General features: G+C 37.2%; 1 protein-coding gene across 3 annotated transcripts in view; it reads left to right on the plus strand.

Moving 5' to 3' along the window:
• LOC131036485 (probable plastidic glucose transporter 1) overlaps nucleotides 1-23,104 on the plus strand; it is a 203,719-nt gene that overhangs the window by 12,751 nt on the left and 167,864 nt on the right. The window lies entirely within an intron of this gene.

Consider the following 23,104-nt stretch of genomic DNA (forward strand, 5'->3'; position numbering starts at 1 on the left):
GGGATGTGATCAATTTCATATTTTAGTTAGCTAACTCACTACTTGGTGGAAAACAAAATACTACTTATAGAATTGGAAAACAAAATAATACTTATAGAATTGGTTTATAATTGAGAGTAAAGGGGAGTGTTTCTTTGAGTTTCTGGAGTAATATTTTGGGGAAAATTCTTTTTCCAAATATTGGGGATGGTAGGGGAACGACTAATAAAATAATGTTAAAAATATTTATATTTAAAATTTAAAATTTAAAATAGCTTTAAGTAAGTAAAAATAAGAGATCCAGTAATCCATTTGATAATCATAATGACAAATTATTAATAATATGACATTTCAATTAGAAAAATATTTATATCAATGAAATACTAAAACAAGTTTGAAATTTTGGAAGTATGAATGAGCTGAGAATCACAACTACACTCTACAAGTGGCAAACATTAAAATCACAAAATGGGATACCAGCTTTGCCTACTTTGGCCATAGCCTCCTTATAATGAGGAGATTGAGCAGCATACAAATAAATACTTCTAGCGAAAAAGAATTTGTCAGTGACCTGATATATCTCGTTTCTAGCCTGCACATTGAACAAGTCTGGAATTGTTTTCACAGTGATTATGAATTTGTGGCCTTTTGTTTACCCATTGATTTCACCCCATTCACCTGAAATGTTAGAACTACAGGTGGTCTACCTCCTTGTGTAGAAACCTTGAAGGACGTGGCAAATGGTAAAGTGGTGTCCCTACAAGTCAGAAACAAAGGAAATTCAAAGCGTTTCTTACAGACCATTTTTGGACATGTGGGAAATCACTGCTTCTTGCAGTGACAAAGCTGTCACTCCAGCATGAAACTGTCTGTCATTTTTCAATTGGCGCAATGCTTTCAAAACAGCTTACTACTGAAACTGGTGGTTTTACCCATGGTATGGAAATCTCCAATTTTCCTCATTTTTCTCCTTTGATGCCTGCAACCTGCACCAATATGTCTTCACACTTCACCATGAAATCTTTTGATCCTTTTACAGATCGTCAAATTAGATCATGAAAGTTTTTAATAATCAGTTAAGAGACCATTCTTACTCTCTAAATTAATGAAATCAATTAAGAATGAAGAATGACAGTTGTATAGGACTCTACAGAGGCTGCAGATGATTCTTCCCACATTCAGTGACTCCAAAAATATAAGATCCATTTGAGTGTGATGATTAGGAGCATGAAAACAAGACAATTTTCATCAAAGAATTTTCATAATCACACACAAAAAATCATAATCTCATTCCTGACAAGAAAGACAAAAATATGAAGTCGAAGGGCCTCAATGAGAAAATCAATCTTCTCAACTCTAAAACACAAGGAAAAATGAGTGTGACATAGCTGTGTTGCATTATTGACATGTTAACAACTCAAGATAGTGTAGCCATATTCAGTTCAGGTGTTGAATCAACGGTGATCCCTATGGCTCTATCTACATTGTAATGGATACTAATTACCCGCAAATTGTCAAAGATCTTTTGTTTCCAAGATATTTCTTCAAGCCTTTCTTTTATAACTATTATATATCTTCTTGATTGACATTATTCTACCCTGATGTATCTGTATCTCATTTTCAAGAACCCCAATTGACCTTCTTTCGATGCCCAATGGGTCTTAGTTATATGTGACAACTATGATGTGCCACTGTATACCACTAATGGTGAACAGACAATGCAGTAGAGAGTTCTCGCACTATTTGCAAATACTAGAAAACAAACAAGAATAGAAGACCTATTGGCTAAGCTACTGGTTTGGTATGCGGTTTTAGTATCTGGATATGGAAAAATATTTTTGAGGTTGGGTTTGTCTGTACAAAAAAACATAAATATATACATATTAGTAGCCTTAAAAAAGAAAGTTTATTGTTCAATATTAAAATAATAAGATCATATTCATTCTCATTAATAATACATCATCACATGATATTCCAATCAATAAATCAAATTAAAAATAAAACTAAAAACATTGATATTTGAAATAAATCATAGTTAGTTATAGTTGGTTGTGGAAAAAGTCTTAGTTAGTTGGATTTCTCCCACTTTTTGCTCTCAGCCCCTCTCCTATATATATTGGAGGGTGCTCTTTGTAATTTTTATCTTTTTAGCCAGCAAGAAAACTCTGCAAAAATTTACAGTCATAAAGACTTTGTGTTTTATACTTGTAATTTGATTCTTCAAGTATTATCAAAAAGGCATTTGAGTTTCAGCCTCAGACTTTGTGTGAAGCGTTGTTCCTATATCCATTGTGTTCTTATGTCATAGTGGTATATTTTTCTGCATATACTTGAGATTTTGGTGAGATTGTTAAAAGGAACTTTAATCTGATTTCTTGCAGACTTTGTGCTACAAATATTGAGGATTAAATTATCGCAGCTAAGTGTTCATAATAGAGAGAGATTATAAGACTTTGTGCTTGTAGTTGTTCTTATTTATAGCAATCTAGGGGTGCATCAAACCAACAAACTTTGAGCTGTTGTAAGTTGTACATTGTTCTCATATTAATGATTCTGGAAGGTAGATAGGACAGTAGGAAAGTAAAGACTTTGAGCTTTTGTTTCTACATTTCCGTCCTGGGGAAGTGACAAAACACTTTGAGCTTTCACGGAATCTTCACTTCCTTTTGTATAAGCATCTGTGTATTTGTTAAAGTTTCTTAAGTTGCTGTACTTGTTTTCCTAATGGCAGTTTCTTTTTTGAAAAGAGAAGAATATCATCTTTTCTGAAAAAAGAGAAAAGGATGTTTTCCCACCCAAGTTAGATTAGTGTCATAGTCAATTTGTAATAGTAGAAAAGGGGGAGCTTTCCCTTAGAATTAGGGGAGTTTTTAACTCACACACTGTGGCTAAAACTACAATTTTGCATGCCTTCCCAAGTGTACAAAATTTTCAACCAACACATTTATAATACTGCAATCATTGTTGTGACAATAGGTTGGTATGCTATTTCTCTCCTATAAACTAAATGTTTATTACAAAATATTATATTTGAGTTCTATTAGGAATAAGGGGCAGATATATGGCATATAATATAAATTGGTTGGTTTTGTTAGGAAAAGTTAGCCCCAAGAGGTGGTATGGACGGGTGTTCCTGAAACCCTTAGGGAGTCCAAGAGGTGGTATGGATAGGTGTTCCTGAAACCCTTGGGCCTATTTGTGGAGAATGGTTTTGCTAGCACCCTAACAAGTAATACCCCATCCTCTGTTAGGGTAGATGATTCAGAAAGAAGGATTGGGGCTTAACAATATAGTGACTATCAACCATATTATGAATGCTAATTGTTCTCTAGTTTAGTGTCCTGATTTAAGGCATAATGATGTATGCTAATTATATAGACAGCCTCCTAGTAGGGGACATTACAATTGGTATCAAAGCTTTTATCTTGCCATCCTGTGAAAGATAAGTTAATGCAACATAGCCAAAGGACACAAAGATAATACAGATGCAAAAGCATATGGATTTCAAAGAATCGATGTTGTTCAATTAATGAAGGAGACAAAGCTCCTTTAAATAGAGTTACAAAGATGATGTTTCTAAAAGAAACAATCATTAACTAGAGGCGAAATTAGAAACAACTTAAATGACCATTAATAACACAAAGAGAAAGATATTATTCTAATACCCTCCCTTAATGGTCATCGCTCTAACTACCAAGAGAAATAACAGAGAAGGTTGCCCCCTTCTTCTCAGAACACGCTGCAACAAAAGACAAGAGCTTGCCACTAACTCTGCCACTTGAGATGAGTCTGCCACCAACCCTCCCAGAAACTGCAGAACTTTTGGAGATACCCAAAACAACACCAATTGTCCAACCTGATGTTGGAGAACTGTTCCTCCCTGTAACTAGAGACACATTAAGAACAGTTGTCACGATTTTGAGGAAAAAATCGACAAACCCTCCAAACTATTGCAGATGAGCAAGATGCCCAAAAATAGACTGCAAACAAGAGACTAGTGCAGATGTTCGCACAACAACTCCAGGTATGACTAAAAACAAACTGCAACAAAGTACAATTTTTGAGGAAAAAATCATAAACCCTACCATGATTTTTTTTTACAGGGACAAAATATTTAAAAACCCAGAGACTTTTTTTAAGGGAAAAAAATATTAAAACCCATCAGAATTTTTTTTAGGTAAAAAAATATTAAAAACCGAAACAAACATCGATGCCCATAAGCCATCTTCACGCTTTTTGAGGCATGAAAAACGAGGTATTGAGAAGATGCTAAGTGTACAAAACCTGAGGTACAACGTTTAATGCACTGAGACAAGTCCAGGCACAAATTCCAATGCAGAAAATAGAGGTAGATACAGGTACAGACTTCAAAAAACATATGAAGTACGATCGGCACAGATTTCGAGAAAATTTTATGGCTGACTCAAAAAAATCTGAAGACAACCCAGAAATCCTTGCAAAAAACCCAAAAAGAATTTGAAATCAGAATTGAAATCCACTGGCACGAAGTTCGAGGCACAAAAAACGATGCACCCACAAAATTCTGAAAACAACCCAGTTGAGCTCTCGAAAAACCCACTGATAATCTGCAATCAGAAAAAAAATTCGACTTGATCTGAAAGGTAAAAACCCTAATCGAAAATGCAGATTTCCGTCGAAAAATGGCAGAAAAAATTTTTGCAGGTGGAAAAATTGCGTCACGCACAGAGGATTAATGGCGTTGCGGGATGAAGGTCTGGTTAAAAAAAAAATCCGCCACAGAAAACATGAAGAACAGTAGAAAAAACTGCTTGAAAGAAAACCCTTTAGAAAATAAATTTGAATTTCGAATTCTGAAAAAATCACAGGCCTGTTGTGACCATTTCACACATCGCCCCATTGCAAATGGGGACCCCCTTTTTTCGCTTGCTTTTCGCTTCGCTTTTAGGATTTTGTTAGTCAGTCAGTTGTCTGGATTTAGGGTTAAGCCCCTTAGGGTTTTAATTAACGTCTTTTCAAGCCAGAATCCAGTCAGTTTTGAGAGTTTTTGAGCTTCCTTTTCTAGGATGCAAACTTTGAATGCAATGATTTCGCCAAATTGGTCTATTTTCAATTGGAATTTTGAGTGCAGAGCTTAAATTTGTCTAAGTGTTGATTATGAAATGTGAATTTTTGTCCAATTGAATATTTTTGACCAAATTTTGACTTTTTTGATTTATGATCCCGGGCATTGTTTTCGCCTCGTGAATTGATTAAACTTGTAAAATCATGTTATTTTGGCCTGTAGGAGCAAAATCGCTCCTGTCCCTCAGTGAAGGACCGGAGCTCGTTTTCAAATATCTTACTATTCCTGCAGAGTCAAGATGAATTTCGAATTGTAAGTGATGGCGAAAGGCGAGATCTTTCCATTGAATATAAATTGAAGATTTTCATGAACACAGAAATGCCTCCAGGGGTCAAGTTCGCTCCTGTCCCTCAGTGAAGGACCGGAGCTACAAATCAAATTTTGCTTTGTCCTTGCAAGATTTTGACGACTTGACAATTCGAAGAGGTCCAAGGGAAGATGTTTTATCAAATGAATATAACTTGAAGTGCAAATATGAAGGAAAATGACCCAGAATGCTAAAATCGCTCCTGTCCCTCTCCAAGGGACCAGGGCGAAGTACATTATAGCTCCTGTCCCTCTCCAAGGGACCAAAGCGATATTCTTCATAGGACAAAATTCAGGCAAAGATCAAGGCAAGTTTGTGTTTGATGGCAAGGAAGACGATGAAATGAACTCATTGAAGACAAATTGAAGATTTTGAAACGTCAGCAAGGACCCAAAATGCCTAGTTCGCTCCTGTCCCTCAGGAAGGGACCAGAGCGATTTTTGTTATGCATGATTTTCTTGTCCAGTTTCAATCGATCCCAAGGCATGGATGAATGGAAGGGCGCATTACGAACCCGTTGAATATAACTTTGAAGGTGATAAAGTGAAATGAAGACCACAAGAGCTAGAATCGCTCCTGTCCCTCAGGAAGGGACCAGAGCGATATTTCCATAAAGGCATGAATTTCAAAAGACAAGCAAGTGTCAAGCTACCAAGAGAATCGAAAGGACGTCATTTCACGCATTGAAGATAATTGCAAGTTGAAGAAAACAAGAACAAGCTCACAATGTTGAACTTCGCTCCTGTCCCTCAGGAAGGGACCAGAGCGATATTGGGTATATTGATCAATTTATGCAAAAATGACGTTAAGACAAGGCTTCACAAGGTCATACAAGGTTCAAGGCGTCTTTTGAAGGTGATATATCAAAGTTTGGAACGTCCAAATGTTGTCAAACAAGCTAAAAAGCTCATATCGCTCCTGTCCTTTGGACAAGGACCAAAGCGATTTCATCAAAAACACTCATACTCCTTCAAAGTCAAGGCAAGGCGAGGATGGACAAGGTAAAAGACGCTATTTGGAAGGCAATAAAAGATGAACAAAGGTTAGATGTTTACGAATTTAAGCCAGGACATGGAGATCGCTCCTGTCCCTCTCCAAGGGACAAGGGCGATGTTAGCCAAAACACATGATATCCTTTGAAAATCACGTTAAGATAAAGACGCACAAGGTTGTAAATGGCATTTGGAAGATGATACAAGGAAAAGTTCATATCAAGATGGAGAATTTCAAGCGAAAACCTTAGGATCGCTGCTGTCCCTCTCCAAGGGACAAGGGCGATGATACATCCAAAGCCACTTATGCGCACGTGCAAGGCGATCTAACTTGAAGGACCCGACAAAATTGGTGATTTGAACGTGGAAATGAAGAAGTTGAACGTGGGAGTTACAAGAAATCATGACAAAAATGGTGAATCGCTCCTGTCCCTCTCCAAGGGACCAGGGCGATGAGGTACGTCTACTCCATTTTCAAAATTTGGCGCTCAAATGAACATTTTAAATTTACCTTAAATGCTAAGATCGATGAGTTTTGAAAATCCTATTAAATTAGCATTTAAAAAATTGCGTTTGGCATTTATTAATTATTTTGCCTTGTTTAAAAATCGAAATTTATTAATTAAAAATCAAAGGCATTTAATAATTAATTAATTAATAAAAAAAATAAAAATCGAATGGAGCGTTTTGACATGGAGGTCGGCCTTTATTATCTAATTAAAATCGTTTGAAAATTGATTTATATCACCAAGTCGGCCTTAATGAATGGAAGAGGTGAGCGCTATAAAAGGAGAGTGAAAACTATCATTTTTACATCATTATTTTATCATTCAAGTGCGAGCTTTCATCCCAATCAAAGGTGGTGCGAAATTGTGTTTGAAGAAGTGCGAATATCATCCAAAGGTGGCGCTAATACTTCCCAGGTGGTGTGATATTTGAAGATCTATATTGAGCGAATTTGCCAAGATTTGAAGGTCACGTTAAAGGCGATATTTGAAGATCACGTCAAGGACAAAGGTGGCGAAATTGATTTCTTGAGGAGATCACGTTGAAGATCATCTATACCTCAATTTTGCCTAGGCGAATTTTGTTCTTTTTGCATTCTAGAGTTAGCTCTCTATTGAGGTATGGCGATTTGATTTTATTGTTTTATTTATTCATCGTCATATTTTAAATTTTGAGTTATTTTGAATTTTGAATTCCTAGCTCAATCGTTTTATTTTAGGAAATGATAACTCAAAGACTTATCATGAAGTTTCCTAAAATTTATCCTCTAATCTATGTTATTTATTGCAAAATCTAGCTTCTCATTATGAAATGTTGTGTAGGTATGGCGACCCCGAAGGCGGGAGCATCCACCAGTCGCTCAGCTCTCATGAAAGAAGATCAGAAGACCGAAGAAGTAGAGACCAAGATCGTGTCGAAGTGGAACAACATTGGAGATACCAACTTGGGGAACTTCAGCACGAAGAAGTTTCGAGAGGTCCCTTACATTGGCAAGCCATCACCTGTCGCCCGGAGAATAATCGAGAGTGGCATCATTAAGGCGGCCAGCTTTCCTCCAGCTGTTCAGTGCCACGAGTTGATGATCGAGTGTGCTCGTCACTATGATCCACAGTCCAGGACGATCGTGTCCAAAGAGGGAAACATTTTGGCGTACCTTTCAGAGGAAGCTATAAGTGAAGCTTTCCATCTTCCAGAGCACAGGGACATGATATACAAGAGCATAGAGGGAGCCAGATCAATGTATGAAGATGATCCAGATGCTTGTCTAAGCATTATCAATAAGAACTGGCTACTCAAAAGCCGTCCTCGTCTGAGCAAGGTCCCGAACACACCGCACAGGATTGATTTCCAGGAGGAGTACAGAGATTTAATTACCATGCTCAACCGAGTTACAGGAGCCTCTCATGCCTTCTATTTTGAGAAGTGGATGTTTTACTTCATCCAGGTGATTGTTCAAGGGAAAGGTACGATACATTGGGCTAGGATGATTAGCCATTGCTTGGACGTACAGTTGAGGAGACTCAAGGCTACTAAGTCCTTCCACATGAGTTCATATGTCATTTATGCCTTGATCAGGAGCGTTGAGTACGCAGGACTACCTCACAGAGGAGTGATTGGAAGAGGACCCGGCGAGGTCAGAGCTTGTGATTCCTATGCCTACTTGCATCATCCGCCAGGGAGCAACTATAAGTTGGTTAATGATACTTTCACGATGAACATCACAAGGACGTTGCAAGGTGGAATTCACAACAGGTTATCTCAGGATGCCCAGGAATTCATAAAGAGGTACGGTGCTTGGTTCATTCAGTTTCCCAAGTTCACTTATATTAGAGTGCATGGATGTCCTTTACCTCCATACATGTTGCCGAGATATCCGACAGACAGAATTGTGTTACTTGAAGTAACAAGACAGTTGGCAGCATATGTGAAGGCATTCAGACACAGACATCAGAATGGAGTTCCAGTACCTATCATTTTGGGTAATTCAGTTGAGGTATGTCCTAATGCTTTAGCTATGGATGACGCAGAGAAGGAGTTAGCGTTGTATTCTTTTTCATCTTTTGCTTTGAGAGAAAGCTTTGATCCATGTGGACATTTAGAGGAGACAGTCGGCAGGAAGTTTAGGCATGAGTACCAGATTGAAGATTTTATGATGAATCTCTTAGATGATCTTGAAGTGAAATGGAAAATGCATTCTAGATTGCCTTTGGATTTCATCAGGAAATGCAGGATTTACAGAGTGGCCGACCAAGCTCAGGACAGTGGCAGACATATCCAGTCTTCCTATGATCGAGAAAGCAAATCAGTAAGGTTGGATTGGAATGAGCCCGAGGTCATGGATTTAGATACTTTGATGGCACCAGTCTTGTCTTGTACTCGCAGATGGGTTGACATTCAGCATCAGAAGTTGAGAGAACAAGGCATAGCTATGTCTTTCACTTTGGAAGAAAAACCAGCCGAAGGTGGAGCTAGTGTGAGTGAAGGCAATCCTAATCCTAGGAATTCAGGTGAAGGTAACCTTCGATGTGCCAGTGAGGGCAATCTCCATTCAAGAGGTTCGAAGAGGAAAGAGAGACCTGGAAAGAGAGAGTCTTCCAAGAAGAAACAAGAGCCTAACAGAGATCGATCATCCGGTACTTCTTCTAGACCTGAGAAGAGAACAATTCAAGTGGAAGAATCCATGGAGTCGATGGTACAGAACGATAGGCAGGAGGAAGGACAGGCACAGCATGGTTCACCAGATGGATCTCTTTAAGACTATGAGTTAGATGAAGACAAAGAAGACAATGAAATAACATCTCCTCCCAGACAAGAAGAAATAGTGCATAAAGAGATTCAAGTTCAAGAAACCAGATCGATTATCCCAGATTGGTTGAAGGAAAGATTAACCAAGGTGATCGTAGTAGAGGACGAGGACAATGCAATTGATTTAGAGAGCCTTGTTGGACGCTCACATGAAGTAACAGAAAAGAAGAAGGCTACCAAGATGTCCAAGATGATTCGAGATGAGACTGGATCCAGAAAACTGCAGATAGCTACACCGGCAGCAGACAAATATGAAGGTGAGATCCTAGCAGAGGAATATGATATACAGACTTTTGAGTTAGGACCATCCACAGCAGAGCAGACTTTAGATGATGCTACCGATTCATTTGAAGCATTGAAAGACAAGCTTAGAGAAGAAATGGAGAAGAATAGAAAGCTTGAGAGAGAGGTCGGTGCATGGAGGATATATTTCAGTCACATCAATGAACCTTTGGGACGTCAGGATCCAGTTAGATCACCAGTGCAAGCATTGCCGCTTCAATCAATCAATGAAGCAGAAAGATTCAGGAACATGGTCCAACGTACAAGTAATTGGATGGATAGATCTCATACAGTGGCAATAGAGTTTGTTACAAGGATGATGAAGATTATTCATCAAGCTATCCAGGTTCTTGAGATGATCCACAATTTGATGATAACAGTAGCTGCATTCGCCCATACCAAGGACGTTATCATTCCTGTCTTGAAAGTTATTAGACACACATCAAGGAGGGTCTTAGCACAAGAGAAGATCTTGGATGGAGAACCTCACAGTTTGTTTCATTGGTCAACCTTACTCCATATGAAGAATGTTTTCTTCGAAGACATCAATACTAGATGTGGCCAAGTCGAGGAGGTGATCAATCCGATCCAGGACAGAGTATTTGAGGTACTTCGTACCATTCTTGGCAGAAGGATCGAGGTCGAGACAGATGTGGATATGCAGGAACTAGAGGATAGAATCAAGATCATCTTTTGCAAGGACGCAAATGTTACAGATGAGCAGTATGATCAGATGTTTGCCATCATGCTCTTGATTGAAAGAATGAAGGAACTTGAATCTACTTGGGACGCAGCTCTTCTAGATGCATTCGATCAGGTCATCCACTTAGAAGAGAGTATGAAGAATCTTCCCGAGATTCCAATCGCAGAAATCGAAGGAATCGTTTCAAGATTCATTGCATATGCTAAGAAAGAGAATTGGAAAGGGAATAAGATTCTAGATGAAAGGTTGTTACAGATGACATGACATCTTATTTCTCATTGGCTTATGTCTCCTAGGTTTTTGTGCCAAAATTTAATATTTGGCTATGCATTTAATATTGTTCAGTAAAAAGGAGGCCATTTGTAACAAACCCTAATTAGGGTTTAGGTGTCATGATCTTGACCGTTGATCTACTTTCGATCCAGACCTTTCATTGTAACTGGGGATGCTATTTATACCCCCATTTTTCATTTCATTTGATAATAGTTAATAGTGTAATAGTCAATAGTTGATGTAATAGAGAAGAGAGATTAGAGTTAGAAGCAATTTTATTTTGTAGCAAGATTGAGTTTGAAGAGAGAAATTCAAGCAATTGTTGTATATGATGACTTGGAAATCAATAAAATATTGAAGTTATGGTGTTTTGTTGCAACTTTCTTAAGTTATCTTCATGGTTGTTTAACTTACTTGAATCATGCTCAATCAAAGTAGCTTGTTAGTTTGAAGGACATTGTGTGAGACTTGATCTTTGGTAGGATTCGTAATCCAAACCACTAGCTTCTTGCTGATTGTAAGAACGCCTTGCGTGGTCGACTGGAGAATACCTTGAATCCCTTAATCTTCAATCATTATTGTATCTTGGATATGTACCTTCGTAGTAGTGTCCATGATCTTTGATGCATTGAATATCATTTTATTACCTTAGAAGATCGCACTAATTTCAATTGAGTTGTTATCTTATGGCAAAATTGAAGTTGGTTGAATCTTGCCAAGTGTTGTCCATACTAAGTCATTCATAGGGTTAGACTAGATTAGACCTCTTTCAAACCCTACTCTTTTGTTATTTTTGAAAAGTTTCTTAGTTTAGTAAAATCTTGAGCTTTCGGAATACGTAAGGCCCCTTGGAGGAAACAGCAAATCACATCATACCGCTGGAAGCTTGTCCACACGTAGAGACCCTACTAAAAGAACCTTGGAGTCTACCTAACTGATCCTTTACGCGAATCTTCAGCAGTTAGAGACTATTTTCTCAAGAGAGGATAAGATGCCTATTGGTATTTTATTCTGTGTATGATGGTGTACAAAATACACGTCAACAAGGCCCTAGATTTGTTTTTTCAGTGATGAAAAATTTCATTTGAAAATTTTTAGAAAAAACAAAATTTTTCTTTCTGCTCTGATACCATAATATAGATGCAAAAGCATATGGATTTCAAAGAATTGATGTTGTTCAATTAATGAAGGAGACAAAGCTCCTTTAAATAGAGTTACAAAGATGATGTTTCTAAAAGAAACAATCATTAACTAGAGGCGAAATTAGAAACAACTTAAATGACCATTAATAACACAGAGAGAAAGATATTATTCTAATAAAAGACCCTTAGAAAGGGAAAGAAAGAAACTAGCAGCAAATTCTAACCCCTCTCAAAACAATAAGATGGATTAACCAATAGAAAATGAGTTGAAAACATTCATGGAGAGGACAACCAAAGCATTAATGGATCAGAATGAGAGAACAACCCAAGTACTTATCCAAGCCTTACAAGACATGGGTAATTCAATCAATAATCTCAAGACCAATTCCTCAAATGGGATAATGGATCCTCTACATCTAGGATACCAAAACCCTCTTTCCTACCTAGGGAAGATATACCAAGGGGAGAAGAAGAAATTAATCCACCCACAATTAGCACCGAAGAAATTGCTATAGCTTATGCAAGTTTAGACCCTGAGGTGAGGAGAACCATACCATTTAGGGAATTTTTTGAAGCAAAGAAACATGAGGCACCTAGAAAAGAAAAGAGACATCCAAATAAAGACTTGTGAAATAAAGTGAATAAAGAAACTTTTCCAAAATTTGATGGATCTGATAAAATCACAGGCCATGCATGGTTACAAAAGTTGAACACCTATTTTACCCTTAGCTTAATGACAGAAGAAGATGCTGTCCAATTTGCTAGCCTACATTTAGAATGATTGGCCCACGAATGGTGGCACCATGGGATCCACACCCAAGGTCACCAAAATGTAACTTCCTACAATGAATTCTCACAAAAACTTATTAAAAGATTTGACCGGAAACATCCCCAAAAAGATTTTAAAGAACTGAATCAATTAAAGCAACAAGGAACAATAGAGGATTACATAGCTGAATTCCAAAAAATTTCAGTCAGGGTCAGGAGTTGATGAAGGTAGGCTAACCTATCTATTTGTTGAAGGATTGAAAGAATCACTTCAAGGATTAGTAAGTGCCCTTAATCCAATAACTCTAGATGATGCCAGTGAAAAGGCCTTGAGACTAGAAACATCATTTGCAAGTCACAAACTCTTAAACGAGCATACAAAAACTTTCCACAAGGAAGTTAGATTCCACAAAGTCTTCTCTTCCAAAGATGAACTTAAGGAAAAGAACTTATGCTACAAATGCAAGGAACCTTGGGACCGTGGGCATATTTGCCATAAAGGAGAACCTGAAAAGAAAAATTTATGCTACAAATGTAAGGAGAAATGGGAACTAGAGCATAGATGTGAAAAGAGAGGCTGAGTCCATAAGATAGAAGCAACCTCTAATGAAGAAGCAAAAAGAAACCCACCCAAGAAAACAAGTTATGACGAAGGAAATCTTAAGACCATACAATCAAAAGAAGGGATAATGAAGAGTTGGAGCTTTGTGGAGGAATAAATCTAGTAATCAGGATGCCCTCCTATCCTTAAGAACTAGAAACAGAATCTCCACCTTAAAAATTGTAATATGTAAACTTGAAATCTCTTCATAAAACCCCAAAGTTCCTTGTCAAGTAAAGGAAAAATTTCTTTATTAAACATTGCAGGGTAGAGGTGAATCAATGCATCTAAGTTTCTAACAATACACGGTTTGCGTGTATGCTTCGCATCTGCATATATTTACGTGTATGCTCTGTGTCTGGTTCATATTTGATGTGTTTCCAACATGTCTACTCCATGAGTGTCTATGATTACTTTAAACATGGTATCTCTATTTTTGGTTGATCTAGAATACAAGAATAACAATAGTGAACCAAAAGAGAGATGAATTTATAGATGTGTGTCACTTTTCTCTTCTCAATATATGGAAATCTCTCCTTTGAAGAAACATCCATAGGACCAACCAAAACAGTTTTTATGATTACCATTGATGAGAGAAAACTTGTCTTAAGTTAAATCTTACCGTTTCCAACTATTCGTTATAACTCACATTTAAATTAAAGAAGATAGGTCTTAACCTTATAACAATTACAAACTAGAGTGCATGATCATTCAACTATCACTTGAGGACAAGCAATCTTGGGAAGGGCGAACTGTCATGCCCCCGGTCTGAAACCTACCCCGTTAATAAGAAACCTGTAATTGAAATCGTCTTACAGGGTAAGACTTCACAATTTCACTAATAAATCCTTGTTAAGACAAAAGACTAATATTGGTTACCGCCGTTAATGAATCTATGTCAATCAGTTCTTGATAAATCCATGATCGGTTACAGTTGTTAAACCCTTGTTAAGACATAAATTACTATCATTTACAGTGGTAAATGAATCCTTGATTAATAATCAGTTACAGTTAAGGCAAAGATTAATATGGTTAAGTTCGCGATGATGAAGAGCAGCGACTCAAGGAAATATGTTTCTTGACAAGGCAACTCTCAATGGGGAGTCATGACCCTACAACCAAGCAAAGGGATATAAAGAGGCCTCCACACCCAGACGGATCAGTATCGAAGGAATAGGGTATTAATTTACTGGCAGATTGTCTATTTTACTGCAATCATTGTTGTTACAACAGATTGGTATGCTGCATCTTTCCTATAAACTAAATGCTTATTACAGAATATTATATTTGAGTTCTATTAGGAATAAGGGGCAGATATATGGCCTATAATATAAACTGTTTCATTAATTCATATATATACATATAGCAGAGATAATGCCAATAAGATTTATATTTGTTAATAATAGGCAAATCAGATTTATATGACAATTATGCAATTATGCTTAATTTCATTTGTTTACATATATATTCATAATACATGAGAGAATAGCATACTCATAGCCTAATCCTTAATCCTTCTGTATTGCCCCTCATGAGGATAGGTTGGTTTTGTTAGTGAAAGGCGGTTGTAATACCTCCCAAAATAGGTGAGCCCCAAGAGGTGGTATGGACGGGTGTTCCTGAAACCCTTGGGCCTATTTGTGGAGAATGGTTTTCCTAGCATCCTAACAAGTAATTCCCCATCCTCCATTAGGGTTGATGGTTCGGAAACTTGTAAGGATTGGGGCTTCAGTATAGTAACTATCAACTGTATTATGAATGCTAATTGTTCTCTAGTTTAGTACCCTGATTTAAGGCATAATGTTTATGTTAATTATACAGGTAGCCTCCTAGTAGGTGACGTTACAATCTTGGAGGTCGGGACACTCAAATCTCAGCACAATAACCTCAAGAAGAAGTCCTAGATTATAGTGGATGCTATAAATGATAAGGTCATGTTTTGCAAAATTATATGTCTGAGATAGTGCTATCCCTCTTAGGATGTACGGTAAAAAAAGGAAAGAAGCTCAAAGTAACAACATGAATACCATCAATGTTGACGATTGTGACCCAAGCAATCCTTCAAATGACAGTTAATTGACAGTCATTCTTGATGAGAACAACAAAGAAACCATAGAACTGAATGGGACTGATGTCAAAACCGCCCTTACTGTGGCCATTCCACCACTTGATCAGACAAACACTGTCAGTAATATTTCTTTAGTTACTGCTTTTCCTTTGTTTAATTCTAATAAATCTAGTCTGATAACTACCTGTAGCAGCCCGTCAAGGTCCTCTCAGCCTCTGAATTTTTCTCCATGATAATGAGCAAGCCACACCTTTGTGTCTGCCCCTCAAGTTTGACATCTCAACTGTGTCCCACTTCCCCTACAGAGCACACTGTTCTCCACCCTATATATAGCCTTTTAAGCTGGCAGTTCTTGCAGCTTCTATGAGAAAATTTCTGAAGAAGATATTCCTCCTTCCACTCTAAAAACAAACATTTCTGCACAAGACTCCAAGGTTCCCGCTAGTACAAATGCTGACTCAAATAACATCTCAATAAATATTGCTCCAGCCAACATGAATGATATCCTTCATGACATTTCAAAAGTGCTAAGTTCTAAAAAACTGGATCAAGTCAACCAACACAAGTGCATCAATCTCCTGATCAACAATGCACGGACCATTATAGACAATCCAATGGCCATAGTAGATCGCCCAAACAAACACAAAGAAAGCTTCATGCTGCTGAGACAATCCTACTAGAGGAATCTTAAGTAAATTGTGTCTATTGAGCAACCGTTGAGTAATTGTGAGAAGAGACCTTTCAGCAGTAAAATAATGAACATTATCTGACAACCAAGAGAACATCCAATACAAAGAAATTTCAAATGGTTGAGCATGCTGTTCCAATGGCACTTTGAAATGCAATCCCTAGCAGACACAGATGGCATGACAATTGAATGGCAATGAAACATTGAAGGAAGGAATGGAGCCAGTCCCCATGCAAACAAGTGCCATTGTGCTCTTACTCAAGCCAGTATTTTAAAATTTGCATTTCTTTGCCATACTAATTATGTTATCATAGTAATTCTGGTTTTTATCTTTGCAAATATGCCAATCTATATTTTTAACTTTTGTTATGTCACCAGAGACTTGCTTAGTCTCTCCTTTGTTTTGGTCAATTCTTTGTAATTCTCACAAAATTTGAACCACAGTTTTTGCTTTTGGGGTTTTCTATAACATCCCCTTTTTATTAATATATATTCCCTTTTATCAATTTTTTTACATGTTTCAATTATTTCTAATTAGTTTTAGCACTTAAGCAACTCATTTCTAGCATATTTTTTGACTGTTGTCTTAGCTAACAAAAGAAGAAAACAAGTTTATAAATTAAGATATGTATTGTTGAGTAAGTAATTTTCAGTGTATCAAATAATGTTGTATTATCAGGATTCAACTGCATAGTTTTTGAGTCCAACTCATTGTCTCAAACATTTATTATGAAAATGGATCCTAGAGAGACTAATATCACTCAAATTTATCCAAGCCTTGCCAATATGGGCAAGGCTTTATGTTAGAAAGTATGGGAATCCTGCAAGGGATTGGTTGGATTTGGGAGGCTATGAACCCACGACAGAGATCCTTAGCTTGGCATGCCCTTTCCTCGTCAAACTTTGTGTAAACAATCTATTCTGTGACAGAAGAAGTCTTCTTGTACCACCTGCACATGCATGAAATATGTTCTTGAACTTGCTTATGAAGGGAGTGTTGGTAAATTGTGTTTTCATTTCAATGAATTCTCAGGTTGTGATTATTTCTGTTTGCTTGTTTTGTATATCTGACACCATCTATTGGAGATGATGAGAACCATCCATCAGTTGTGCTTGTGGTTGTGCATGTTGTTCCAGTTTGATTAGCCTCTCCCCTTGCAATTGAACTTGTTGCTTAATTTTTCTACTATTAGTGTCTATGCCATATAATTGATCACTCCCGAAGCTGCTATAACTGCTCTTGAAACAGCTCATAATTGTACTAGATCTGAGACCTAGCAAATGAATGAATACTTAGATGCTAAACTCTTTCAAAACTTAGGGGTTTCCATACTTAGAGCTAGAGTCCTAATAGGTCTGAGATCTAATGGGTTTGAGACTATCAGAGATGATAGATACAAGAAGAATTCTATCCTGAGAACCTCACCTCGATGGACACCCAGAAGCACTAAAAATGAACTTGTAATCCCAGGGACAATGCCTGGCAAAATGCAAAAGTGTTTTAAAAAGTCAGTTCCATGAATCACTGGACATCCATTAGCACATATTGCTCAGATGTTTTTGCAAAATCAGTTTTAGAGGAGATGCCCATGAAGAAAGAGACTCATATACTATATGTGTGAAAAAAGCAAATATTTGTGTCATATTAAGTTATTTGTTTAGATTCTAGAATTACAAAGCCTCTCTAGTATCAATGTCCTTATAATGAATGATGAGGTTTTAACCCTTTACAACTAAGCTGAAGGGCCTGTGCCTATTTGTAAATGCCAATTGTGACTGTACCACTACCAACTACCAGTAGCCTGTGAATGTTTCAGTGACATTTATTTGGTTACATCTAGTGAAACTTATTCTCACACGCTGAGCCATGAGGTTCAATATCACATGCATACTTTGGCCAAGTATCATCTCATCTTACAGATTTTTCAATTACCTTGACAGATCTTGCAATGGATTTTTTTTATTAAATTTTGATCACATTCATGTGTTTATTGCAGGACTTGGTGATTGTTGTGATGTTTCACACATCGCTCCATTGCAAATGGGGACCCCCACTTTTTGCTTAGGGTTTTAGGTTAATTGTCTTAGTTAGGTGTCACTCTTAGTCATTAACCTTTGCTTATGAAGAGGTTGGTTATGTTGTATTGAAGCTTGCTCGATTAATAAGTTGTTTTTGATGATCAGGTCATCAAGGTCTCACTTGCATACATGAGCTAGACCCAAAGGTTTTGGGATGTCAAGGGTAACTTTGAGAATGGTGGTCAAAATCACCCCTAAGGATGAAGAATACCTGAGTGATGAGGCATGAAAGGGTTGAGCCTGCTAAAACCTTTAAGATGAAAAATGACTAAGGCAAAGTCTTGCTTAGGCCAAGGTCTTAATGATGAGTTGTTTAGAAGAAAATGTTTGTGCAAATGGAGCAAGAAATGCCGCCATCCTTGTGTAAACCGACATGAAATTTCCGCCAAGGTTGTGCAAATCAAGCATGAAATCTTGCCATCCTTTGTGCAAACCAATCACTAAATGCCGCCTTAGAAAATCCATTTTGTGCAAACCAAGCATGGAATCCCACCATCCTTAGTGCAAACCAATCACTAAATGCCGCCTTAGCAAGTCCATTTTGTGCAAACCAACATCATATTTGCACCCAAGTTGTGCAAACAAAGCCTCAAAAGCCGCCTCAAGCAGGTTAGTGCAAATGACCACCTAATGCCGCCCTAGCAAGGAGAGATTCTGGTTCAAGCAAAGGTAGAAAATGTACCCATCAAGCAAACTTGTACAATTGAAGATCTAAATCCCGCCACATCAAGCCCAACTTGTGCAAATGAACAAGAAAAGGCCACCAAAACTTGTGCAAACTGAGGGGTAAAAGCTGCCAAAATTGTGCAAATGAACCATTAAAATCCACCCAAGTTGTACATGTTGATAATATGGTAGCGTTGGTCGGAATAATTCTGAGCCAACAAGAGTTATCCTAATTGTCTGAGTGGCCTTCGGTCTTAGACAATTACTTATGCCATCACCTTATAAGCAAATAATTATATACCAACTTGTATTATGTGATTTGACTAACTTAGAATTTGCATTATTGAATCGGCAATATGGTTTGACCGATCTACTAGTCATTAATATAAAGGGCCGACTCTTAACTAAAGTCTGCCACCGTTCATGCAGAGGATGCGTTGTTTTATAGAGACATGGCTTCTTGAAGGAAGCCGACCCTTGAAGAATGTCCTCCATCAGCGATTATAAGTAAAACATCATCCAACCACTCCTTGGAGTTTGTAAGATAATAGGCAGGTCGAACTTTCATATATTCACAGTTCGGTTTCCATTATTGCATCAGATCGAAGATACAATTAGCAGACTGAATATATTCATTAAGGAGAAAATCACAGTCCATGTTCTTTGATATTCAACCAATACGCACATCATATCGGAAGTAATAACAACAGACTTCAGAACGAATAGCGAACTGTATATATATTCACACAGTCAGATACTAATCCAAAGATCCTCACGAAGGAGATCAACTCATATTCAAGGAGAACAATTGATATAGCAGAAGTATTATAAGATGCAGTGCATATATGTTATAATTAGAAATATATTATAGAGTAGTGCATACATATGAGTCGAGTGCATGATAGAAAGCAGTGCGTGCAATATTCTGCAGTGTGTATAACATATATCAGGAAGATATACATATTACTGTGTGAAGACCTCTGTGTGTTTATGTTACATGAAGACTGGTGTGATTATATACTGTGATCTGGGTGATCATTGTGTCAGGCGTGGTCAGAGAAAGACTGCGATAGGTTTATATAAGTTGTGTATATATCTATATTTTCTGAGTACAGTATATACTGTGATATAACATCGAACACAGCTTATTCAAGATAGACAGCAGTGACAGATCAGCATTCATACGTAGCAGACTGAATTCACTTGTGACTAGATCGAATTCATTGTAGCAGGCCGATTTCGTTCAGAGGCAGATCACATACACATCAGTAGATTGAACATAAGTCAGACTATGGATTATATATATCATCCATTGATATCAGATTGTGATCAAAAGCACAAATAAAATTTAAAATTACCTACTCATTCAAATCTGATCAAAACTTAACAGTACAAGGAGAGCATGAAATGCTGCCACATTAAAGACAACTTTGTGCCAATGAAGGTCAAGAATTTACCGCCTCCCTTGTGCAATTAGATGATCAAAAGCCGAAATCATAGTGCAAATGAGCAAGAAAATGCTGAAACTTTTGTGCAAATGAAGCACAAAACGCCTACCTCTCAAAATGCCTTTAAGTTATAATGCTAAGTCGGCTATATCATGAATGGACATGAAGCACTTAAGGAGAGGAAGCAAAACGTTTTGTTTACTGAGTCAAGTGGGCCTAGAAGTTGAAGAGACGCACCCCTCCACATATCAACGCCTATATAGAGGAAGTCTTCCACCTCAGTCATGACATCATTCAAACAATCAGCAAATTCTGATTAACACTTGAGAGTAGAACAAAATACATCAAGGGCAATGATTTTGGTTACAAAGATTTTATCATTTCATTGATTAAACTTTGCTTTAAAGCAAGGCGATTTTAGGCTTAGGTTTGACTTGGAGACGTTTTCATCCACTCTTTGGAGCTGATCTGGGCAGAATTGTGTGAAGTTTCATACACCATTAGACCTGTACTAGTATCAAGGGCAAGGTTAATCAAGATCAGACCTTAGTCAGACCTGAAACACCACATAACCCAATCTGAAAATAAAAAATCAGAGCATATAGTATTAGAATATTTAATTATATTTTAGTCACCTATATTTAGTTCCTTGTTTAATGTTCATTTAGCTTTTTAGTTAATTAGCTTTTAAGCTTTATTTAGCATTTAGCTTTTTCTTTTTAGTTAATTAGCTTTTAAGCTTTATTTAGCATTTAGCTTTTTCTTTTTAGTTAATTAGCTTTTAAGCTTTATTTAGCGTTTAGCTTTTTGGTAGTTCACTTTAAAGTTTAAACGACTTGTTCTTAATTTAGAACTTCGTCTTGTAATCTCTTTATATACGCTTGTATATTATTGAATACATTATCCGATTATTGAATCATTCATTCAATTTATTTTTCATGGTATCAGAGCGGGTCAACGGGATTCTTTAAAGTTTGGTGAATTTTTTAATAAAAATTCATGCCCTTCTTTCTGGAATATTTTCTAGATTTTTTTTGTTGTTTTTTTATAAAAAAACGATTTTGCTTTTTTAGAAGGCTTTTGAGGGTTTCTGGTTTGTTGGCGAATTTCTATGTTGGGCGGCAGTTCATGTTGTTTTTAGAGTTATGGAGATTTTCGGGCCTGCAACCTAGAGTTTTTTTTTTGCAGATTGAAAATTTTCCTAGGGTTTCTGCAATTTTCGACTAGGGTTTTGACCCTTCACTTCAAGTCGAAATTTTATTTTGCTTGCAGATTCTTGGTGGGTTTTCGAGACCTCAACTGGGTGGTTGTCATATTTTTCTGGGTGCATCATTTTCTGTGCCTTGATTTTTGAGCCGTTAGATTTGCATTCTGATTTCAGATTCTTGGTGGGTTTTTTGAGAGCTTTTTTGGGTTGGCCTCATGTTTTTCTGGGTGCCTTGTTTTCCATGCCTTGAATTTTGTGTCAGCGAATTTACCTTGGAATTTAAAAACAATCCGCAATTTCTGCTAATTCTGTGGACATCGGGAATTTTGGTGTTTTCTGGGCACCGTTTATGTTGTTTTAAGTTTGCAAAATTTTTTTAATTTCTGGGTTTCTTCCAAACCTCGAAATTCACGCCTTAGAATTCGTGCCAGAATTCTCCTCCAGGGTTTCAGATTTTTTGTGCAGCTGCTTCTATTCTGATTTTTGAATCAGATTCTTTTGTCTCATGCTTTCACTAGGTTGACTTCGTTCAACCTCCATTTTCGTGATGGCATCTTTGACCAACATCATGTTGGAACACAGACAAAAGTTCAACAGCTGCCACAACACCTGGAAACAGTGCATGTTCATGATATCTGAATATCATTGCCTTGATCAGATTGATTTAGGCCAGACCTCGTCCTACAAGTCCCAGGCTTTTCACATTTTTTTTCCTCAAAAATTGTTCGCAGGGTTTAGAATTTTTTCCTTAAAAAAAATTATTTGTCATCTACAAAGCTTGCCTGGGTTTTCAGATTTTTCTCCACAAAAAAATCATGGGAGGGTTTTGCTTGATTTTTCCTCAAAAATCAGGGAGTGTTGTTTTACCACGTGATGTCTGCTATTTTGCCGCGTGAGGTTTGCTGTTTTACCACGTGATGTCTGGTATTTTACCACGTGATGTTGTCTGGTGTTTTCCTGCATGATGTCTGATGTTTTACCGCGTGATGTTTGGTGTCTTACCACATGGTTTTTTTGGGTCTTGCCATGCAAAGTTTCAGGGTTTTGTTCATTTTTTTCCACAAAAATCGTTTCAAGGGTTTTTACCATTTTTTTCCACAAAAATGATGATTTGTATCTTTAGTTTTGAAGGGTTTGTTGATTTTTCCTCAAAATCATGGTTTCAAGTTTCGGTTTGGTTACCCAACGTCAGGTTGGATGGATTCTAGTATTCTTGGTCATTAACACTTTTTAGATCCAGGGAGGGTCTCCATCCCAGCAGAGTGTTCTTTTCATTTGTGATCAAAAGACCTACAGTGTCTTTTGTAGGGTAGTTAGTAGATAGAATGACCATTAAGGGAGGGTATTAGAATATTTAATTATATTTTAGTCACCTATATTTAGTTCCTTGTTTAATGGTCATTTAGCTTTTTAGTTAATTAGCTTTTAAGCTTTATTTAGCGTTTAGCTTTTTGGTAGTTCACTTTAAACGACTTGTTCTTAATT

Source organism: Cryptomeria japonica, chromosome 5 (assembly GCF_030272615.1).
Source record: "Cryptomeria japonica chromosome 5, Sugi_1.0, whole genome shotgun sequence".
In the NCBI taxonomy this organism is placed as follows: domain Eukaryota; kingdom Viridiplantae; phylum Streptophyta; class Pinopsida; order Cupressales; family Cupressaceae; genus Cryptomeria; species Cryptomeria japonica.